Here is an 8,741-nt window from a genome sequence, read left to right as displayed (position 1 = left end):
CCTCCTCTATCCTCTCTCACTTCCGCTCGTTGTCGTCCATCTCTCGCGACGCCGACCGCCAGCCTCCCTCTTCTCCTTGCCATCTCCCTCTTCTCCTCGACGCCAACCGCTCTCTCTGACCACCGACCGTCACCGCACTGCTGCATCTCTCCCCCTCACGCGTGTCCTCGGCGCCTCCCACTTCTCCTCGCGCATCGTCCACTCCGGCGGCCGAGTTCAACCGTGATTTTTGCCCACTCCGGCGACCGGATTTGCAGCGTCCCTGCTAGTTTTGCGAAAAGGCTTCTGGAGGACCATCTTATCACCCTGAAGCTATTGAATGGTCCGGGGAAGCCTGAGGAGCGGCAACGGCGTCGAGCTCGAGCGGCGGCCGGAGTTGGAGGAGACGGGTCGATTTTGTTAATCCACGGCGTCCCAAAAGGCAATCGAGAAGGGGAAAAGGCAAGGGCTGGTGCGATCGACTGATGGCGTTGCGGGTGTATGGGTGCGTTCCATGGGCTTTTTGTACTCCTAAAGTCCTACTACGGGTTGATTTTCGGTCACTTTAGGGGATAAAGTGCAAAGCAATTTTTTGTTGGGAAAATTTGCTACAGGACATCGTTATTTTTTGGCGTTTGCCAAAACACACCGCTCGATTGTGTCTTTGCTAGGTACCATTACAATTCTGTGGCGCATTTGCCAGAACACACCATCTGGCCGAAAACGGAAAGTTATGCATTTTGTCTTCAAAACCAGTCATCCCATGTAAAAGTGCTAAACTTTCCGTTTTCGGCTAGGTGGTGTGTTCTGGCAAATGTGCCACGAAATTGTAATGGTACCTGGCAAAGACACAATCGAGCAGTGTGTCTTGGCAAACGCCAAAAAATAAGGACACCGTGCCTTGTTTTAGCGGAGATCGTGCGACGTACGACCGATCGGCGCTTAACAGAAACTGCGCGTGTCCTCCGTAGAGCTCAAGCTCATCTCCTCCGTCCAACTCCTGCGACGTCACCTCCGTGGAGCTCGAGGTCAAGCACGTCCTCGAAGGGGAAGACAGAGGGCGCGAAGGGGGCGAACTTTGAAGAGGAAGACAGAGGGCGTGGAGGGCGCGGAGAACATGGAGGGTGCTTATCTCCTGGTCGACCTCCTTCCTCGCCCCTGTCGGTGGCGGACGGCGGGGCGGACGGGGAAGACGAAATTGTGACGAAGGGAGTACCAACCACGTACATAGTGGTCACATAGATGCATCTCAAACCCATGTTCGGTTGTAGAATACAGTCAAGTCCGGTTGTAGAATACAGTATTTATTTTCTGCCAGTGATCGGAAACAGACCTGCGCGCTGCGCTCTACTTATGGATTTGCACATTTTGTTTTCTAAACGATTAGGTAGCTGGCCAAGTTAAAAAAAATAGTTTTTTTTTGAAATAAAAGTTAAAAAATTTAGTTGGATTGTGTCTGTTGGTATTTCTTGGCCCGCGAACGAGAACGTCGGTTGAATCGGCCCAACTTGCGTGCTGTGGATTCTTTTCTCCTAGACTGGATGGCGTGGGCGCTGCGCGCGTGTTTAGTTTCTTTCGTACTCCGCGTCCGCGTGCGTGGTTATTATTACGATTTTTTTTTTCCTACCAACGCGATCTGCCAGTTTTCCTCCTGCTGAATAGAATAGGACGTACCACGGTCGCATCCGAATATAATAGTAAAGATCATTGTTGCCAACCATGTGACGTCTCTCCCGTCCACACTTCCTTGGTGTGAGGCCAGGTGTAAGATCCAAGTCCACACTGTCTTCTCCGCGACCCCGCAGATCCACCCTTTTGTAAGTCTGTCCTCTCCTTTATCTATGGGTAGACCGACCCAGGCCTTTGTTCTCACCTATACAATTAAGGTAGACCGTTCCGAACAACTCATGTGCCCTGTCCTATACACCATAGATAGACCGATCCGGACAACCCTTACAATCCTTCATAGACCCTTAATAAGTCTGCCCTCTCCATGGTAGACCGTGACGGACCACATGTACCCACCTTTACCAAAGATAGACCGATACAGGCAACCCTTATCACTAGTCCGTTGGCATGCGAGAGGGAAAAGATACAGCTGACTTCCCCAGAGCCATTATAGATCTTATGGTTAACGCGATATGTACGACGCTAGAATCACTGGATGGCATTGGTATTTAGTCCTAGATGAGTAGTACCCTTGCAATGGAATCTCCACCAATCACACATACCATGGTTCCATTGCCCACCACATAGTCATATTCATAATTGTAAAATAATACTTTGCTTTTGAATGCAAGAGTGATAAGTATATTACTTTGCATATAGTTTGATAAAAATAATAAAATGACATGAGCAAGCGATGAACTTGCCTTTCTTGAATGCAAGATTATGCATGCAAAAGCTTCGATACATGAGAACTCCAAATGCTAAAATACCATCATCGTCCGGTAAGGATAATGTTTAAAGAACTGGCAAAGATGCTATAATGCATAGTATGAGATGCAATAGTCCCGAGCGTAATCTAACCTCGATAATTTAGGATGTATGAGTTGTAAAGATTTCTTTAGGGTTTGTTGCACTTTTAGAGAATGGTTCTCAAACAAGGTTCTTATTACGGTTTGGTTATAAGACATCATAACAAACACACACATAAAGAATAGTGGTGGAACAATATGTAAAGAACAGTTGTCAATTTTAAGTTCTACATGACATGGTTGATGATTACTTATATTATACTTCAAAAGAATAACTTTTTAAGAACATGTTAATTAAGAAATAGTAAGTATTTCAAATAAGAACTATGGCTTCGATGGTTTGATTGAAATTTGTACTTCAAAAGAATAACTTTTGAAGAACAGGTTCCATTAGAACAAAAACTACTATACATAGGAGCTATGTGCTTCTTGAGTTTATGATTGGATTCATCTAGTTTTTTAATAGGAACTAGTTGGGTTCTTAAATAGAATTGGTCTATATGTAACAAGTATTAGCAGGTTGATTACTATGGTTGATTATGGGTATCATATCACAGAATGATGGTCAAGGTGTTGCTATGAGTTAGGGTTTACTATGGCTTCACATTTTTTTCACTAAGTAACCACTAATGGTTTCCAAGCTAAGTGGTTTATTACTTTCTAAGTAGGGTTTAGTGGGGTAGGAGCATGTTATGTGCATTACTACACAAAATTGGTGTTAGGGTTTATCACTAGGATTCTACTAGGGTTTGATGGTTGAGGTTGATTCTAATGGTATGGTATATAGGATTGGTGATCAATGGTACTAATCCAATTAACAAGTTAGGGTTTGCTCCTAAGTGACACTACTGGATCATATAGGTTTTAATTAAGAAGAGGAACATGAAATGATAGTTTACACGTGACTTGGTTTTATGCTAGTGGATCATAAGAATGCATTCATTTATTTCTTACTAGGGTTTTATAGGTATAGGTGAAGCTTATATGATCACATGGGCTAAACCCCTAGGGTTTTAGAATTGAAACAATTCATGATGAACACATAAAATAATGGGTTCAAGGTCTTACTTATATTAGAACAAGGGTTTCTAATTATGGTAGAACTCTTGAAATGATAATTGGTAATAGAGATGTGGTCACTAATTACTTTGAAACAAATTAATAATGGTTTTAGCATTTTATTAATTTTCACAAGAATTAATAATTAGGGTAACTCCTATTTAGGTTTAATTAAAAACTAGGGTTTAACAATTGTTATTAGGTTTTAGAATAATTAACTTGTTAAGTAAAGTTGTTTAAGTAAACAAGTTTTGGATTACCCAAAATAATATTAGCCTTTTAATATTTTCTTGCTTTATTATCACTTAAAGAAAATGGAAAATAGTAATTTGAACATTAGGGTTTATGAAATACCACTAATATTTAAGTTAATGAAAATATGATTAACAAAATTAATCTTAACATTTTATTTATTTACTGAATATCTATTATTTAGTTTTGATACTTAACTAATCTATTGAATTCAAATTGTGTTTTAAATACATGAAAAGACATAATTAATAAAGGTAAAAATAAGTGGATTTTTATTTTGACACACATTTTTAGTTTATATTTTATTTGAATAGAGTTTATTTTTGTGAGCATTTTGATATATTATTTATATTTTTTTGAGCTAAAATGAATTTTATCTATTTCAGCAAAGTTTCAATGATTTTCTGGTTCTAAATTAAACCTAAAATACTAAAGATACCGATTCATACCTAGCCCTAGAGATAGACATGTGGGGTCAAGTCCAGGTCAGCTGCCTCATTGGCAGTTGACCGAGTCAAAATGGTCAACGGTCCCACTGCCATGTCGACATCAACGACGGCTTGACGCCAGCGAGTCAGAACGCGACAGCGAAGCCGATTTAGGGCTTCCCGGGATGCGTGGATGGGTGCGTTCGAACCGCGACTCGATGTTGAGCAAGATAGCATCAACGCCACCACCTGGAGGTCACCGGAGTTGCTACGGCAAACTCGACTGCGGCGGCGCGGTTCGGCCAAGATGCAAAAGCTAGCTACAGAGGGCTAGAAGCTTCGGTAAGTAGCTCTATGGATGCGCACGCTCACCCTGGACCTGATGGTATGCTCGACGAAGATAGCGGTGGCCGGAGACGTGCTTGAAATCGCCGATTCCGATGATGAAGGCGAGAAAGATCAATGAAATTCGCCGACTTGAAGAAGCTGCGGCTCGATTCCTTCCCCTCAGATGATCTACGACGTCAGGCGCACCTCCTCGACCACGAGCTGGATGCTGGGGTTGCTCCTATCGTCGGCTTCTTCCTCGACGCCAGCGACGGGTAGTGGATGATTGGGAGAGTCTGGGTGAGTTAGAGAGGGAATGGAGGGGTGGTGAAGATCAAGGAGTTCACGGCGGTTCTCCCCTTCTATTTATAGGCCATGGCTAGGTCGGAATCGTCGGCATGTCGCCGGAGACGACACAGATGAGACGGTGACGACGACCACAATTCAGGCACGAATCTTGACGTGGCGAGATAAGACGGACGCGAGAGAGATTGGGCATGCTTCTGAGAGGTCTAGCGACGTCCGGGTCGCTCTTATCGTCGACTAGGACGTGGCCGATGCTCTCCTGCGTGTTGTCGCCACCGGAGAAGAGGACGAAGGCCTTGGCCTTCTTTTTATTATCAAAATGGTATGGACCGCTTCTTTGGTGGGCTGGGCCAAGTCTTCGACTGCTGCTGGGTTGGCTTCGGGCTGCTGCGGCCTGGACAGGTAAGTCTCCTTTTTCTCTTTATCTGTTTTCTTTTTCTGTTTTATATTATGGATTTGAATTTGATTTGAATTCAAATTTGGTTTCTGTTTTGCTTTGTAGGTGATAAAATATTTTATTATCAATATCACTTGATACTATTACTTACTTCCTAGTGTTGCTTTTAAAATAAATATTTAATTTATGATTAGATTGATATTGTGTGAGGTTTAATGAAAATAGACATGGTCCCATGTTTTTATTTTATTTCCTTCTAATTTAGGGACCAAATGTATTTAGGTGATTTGAATTTTATAACCTCTGCATGGGGAACATATTATATTTTGCTAGTGCTAAACAATAGTGATTATGCACATATAGTTTAATTATGGATGGGGTTTAACAAATGGTAAAGGTATGGGATTGGTTCATGATTTTATGTGTATGATTGTTTCTAAGGTTTGAGAAAATGGTTGATTAAACTCTATAATTACTAATCTTGCTTAGCAACTTCTAGCTTGGATTATACTTGTGATCAATGAGACACAAGTTAGGATAATATTTTATGTGAAGTGGATCCTATGTGGAAGGGTTTAGGGTTTTGGTGATGCTTCATTATTTGAAGTAACAATAGGCATGATGCATGGCAGGGTTCTACTTATAATCCCCAATGTGGTACTTGGATTGAAATTCAAATGTGGTCTAGGGTGTTAGTGGTGATCACCCATGTGATACACAACTAGCATTAGGATAGGAGCATAAGATAGGGTTCATGCATCAAGACAATGCTAGGTTTGTCTCTAGTGTTTGGATAAACAAGGTTTAGGTTTAATGCCATTACTCCTCCATATAAGGTATGATGATTGGTTTGGGGTTAACTACTAGTGATATACTTATTATTTTATGTGATAGATGAGATCTATTAATCATATGGGTTTAACTTATCATCTATATCTACAAGGTATAATCATGCATTAGACAAGATCCACTAATTCCTCACTAATCCCTCTTTAATATTCATCTCATCACTCATCCTAGATTCTTAGGTTTTATAATGAATACCAAGTTGTGATGATTATGGAATTGGTTTCCTAAGGTATTGCTATTGGATTAGGGTTCTCACCTCCAAGATCAAATATTGACTCGAACAATAAGGATTAGTACTTCTTTATTCTTCTATGAACATGGCTATGGTTAGTATTATAGCTTCTCTATCAGACAGGAGCTACATATCCGTCTGGATGAAAAAAATACACAAGCTATCTCCGTTTGAAATAAAGATTAGTTCAATGGAGATAACAAGTGTAGTTATTTTCTTTGAATTGTGTATAGGAGACTAGCTATGCATGCATGGTAAAAAAAATATATATACGCCTCCACATGGTTTTCTGGTTACCATGGAGAAAAAATACTGCCAAACGAAATTACAGGTATTTATATAATTTTCTCAAATTTAAAGAGTTTGGAAATATTTTGAACAAATTTGAAAATATGTTTGATAAATCTCGAGTGGTATTTTCGACAGTACTTTTGGTACCTGTACTCGAATATTATAACGCAGACACTATTTCAACCATACTAAAAGCAATATACAGATGTTTAATAAATCAACCACGTTAAGCCACACAATCTTAATTATTTTGATGGTTATTTTTAAAACTTACGGCTGTGATTTATCTAGAGTTTAATAGTTACGTAACATTATAGTCATGTTTGGCATGTCCGTATAACATGTGAGGTATAACACGTGAACTTTATTAAGTATACTAGATGATACCCCGCGCGTTGCTGCGAGATATTTGGCTAAATATATAGAAATATATATCTAATAAGAAAACAAATTCTATTCTGGAATCCATGATTTTACATCTTTGATTTACATTGAACCAAAGGGCAACAGCCCTACTAATGAAAATTCATTAGTATGCATAGAACCAAACATAGTGTATTATTTATTAACCAATAAACACAATGTAACTTATTCTATGAAACCAAAGCCCATGTTCCATCCAACGGTACATGAGTATACAATTTGAGATGAAGATATATCTGGTATCTCTGGTTCTTCGATATCTACATAGTGTATTATTTATTAACCAATAAACACAATGTAACTTATTCTATGAAACCAAAGCCCATCTTCCATCCAACGGTACATGAGTATAAAATTTGAGATGAAGATATATCTGGTATCTCTGGTTCTTCGATATCTGTAAATTAGTTGAACATGTCAATGGTGAAAACACAAATGGCAAGACTGTGTAATACAGTACAAATCATTTGAAACTGTTAACTACATGAGCAGCGGAAAAGGCCTTAAGTTGCACATCCAGAATTGTAACTTAAAAACTGGAAGCGTTAATAGACCGAGCAGCTAATTTTCACCTTAATATCAATTTATTTAACTTCAAATCGTAGACTTGAATTCCCGAGTGAAGGTGTGTCCCTCTAAGCGTTGTAGAGCAAAAAATCAAAAGGAACTGAAAAGGTAAGAAAACATGATGAGAACTTACAGGAGCTGACAGGCTCAGTTCACAATTTGCAGCTAACTGTAACTCGTACCAATCTTTAGGAAATCAACCAAGAACGAAATCATTCAGGCATGCTTTCCATGCAGAACAGAAGAACATGGAAGGCATAACGTAATACAGCTAGTGATTGAATCTTGGTTTTGTGAGAGATTCCGTAAAATATGTATATGGAAGAGATACATACCTGAAATAATGGACGCCCCCTGAAAATGAATATGGTGACCAGATAACTTTAGGCAGGAAAATGAGCGTTATTTCAAGGGACATTTGTATTGACATGCAAAAATATGTTCAGACATTTCCTTACTTTATGACAAAACAAACATAAGTGAGTATATTAGTTTAGAACGATAGCTTCCATGAGGTGAATGGCCAATCGTAGGTTCAGCTAGCTAAAAGAAGAAAGGGGTTCAGACCAAATTAGAATGTATGCAGGTTTCATTGACTGTGATATCGAAACAAAACAGGTCGATACTCCTACATGCACAACCCCTGCAGAATTAATAAAGAAAAATAAATTGTCAGGAAATTGATAACATACTTTGAAGAGACTTTCTATGTTTTCTGGACTGTCTACTGGATTAGATCGATCTGATATTAAAGGAGAAGAAGGCCAACAAATGTATATGCCGTGGAAAAAATTACCTCTAGTGCGCTGCCTAATGCAGACCAAGTGACCAACTCACAGCTGAAGCTCAGGGTGCGGTTCAGTTGGAACTTGAGAAGGCCGGCTGAAAGGGGGAACTGAAGAGTTCTTGAGGAGATAGACTACCCGTGCTCCTGGTGTTCCAGTTGTAGCGTGATGTGTTCTTTTGTTCCTTGCAAGATGTGAGCGGATGAGCAGTGTGAGAGAGACACAGATCTACATGAAAGGTGACGGATTTATATAGTGCTATCTCGCTGCTAGAAATAAATGGTGAATGCGAAGCTGAGAAGCTGCGTGGGGTTGACAACGAATTTATTACGACTTGAAGTGATGAAAGGTGGAAGCTGAAGTGATTTG

Source organism: Lolium perenne, chromosome 7, assembly GCF_019359855.2.
Source record: "Lolium perenne isolate Kyuss_39 chromosome 7, Kyuss_2.0, whole genome shotgun sequence".
Taxonomy (NCBI): Eukaryota; Viridiplantae; Streptophyta; class Magnoliopsida; order Poales; family Poaceae; genus Lolium; species Lolium perenne.
This window is presented reverse-complemented; position numbering follows the sequence as displayed.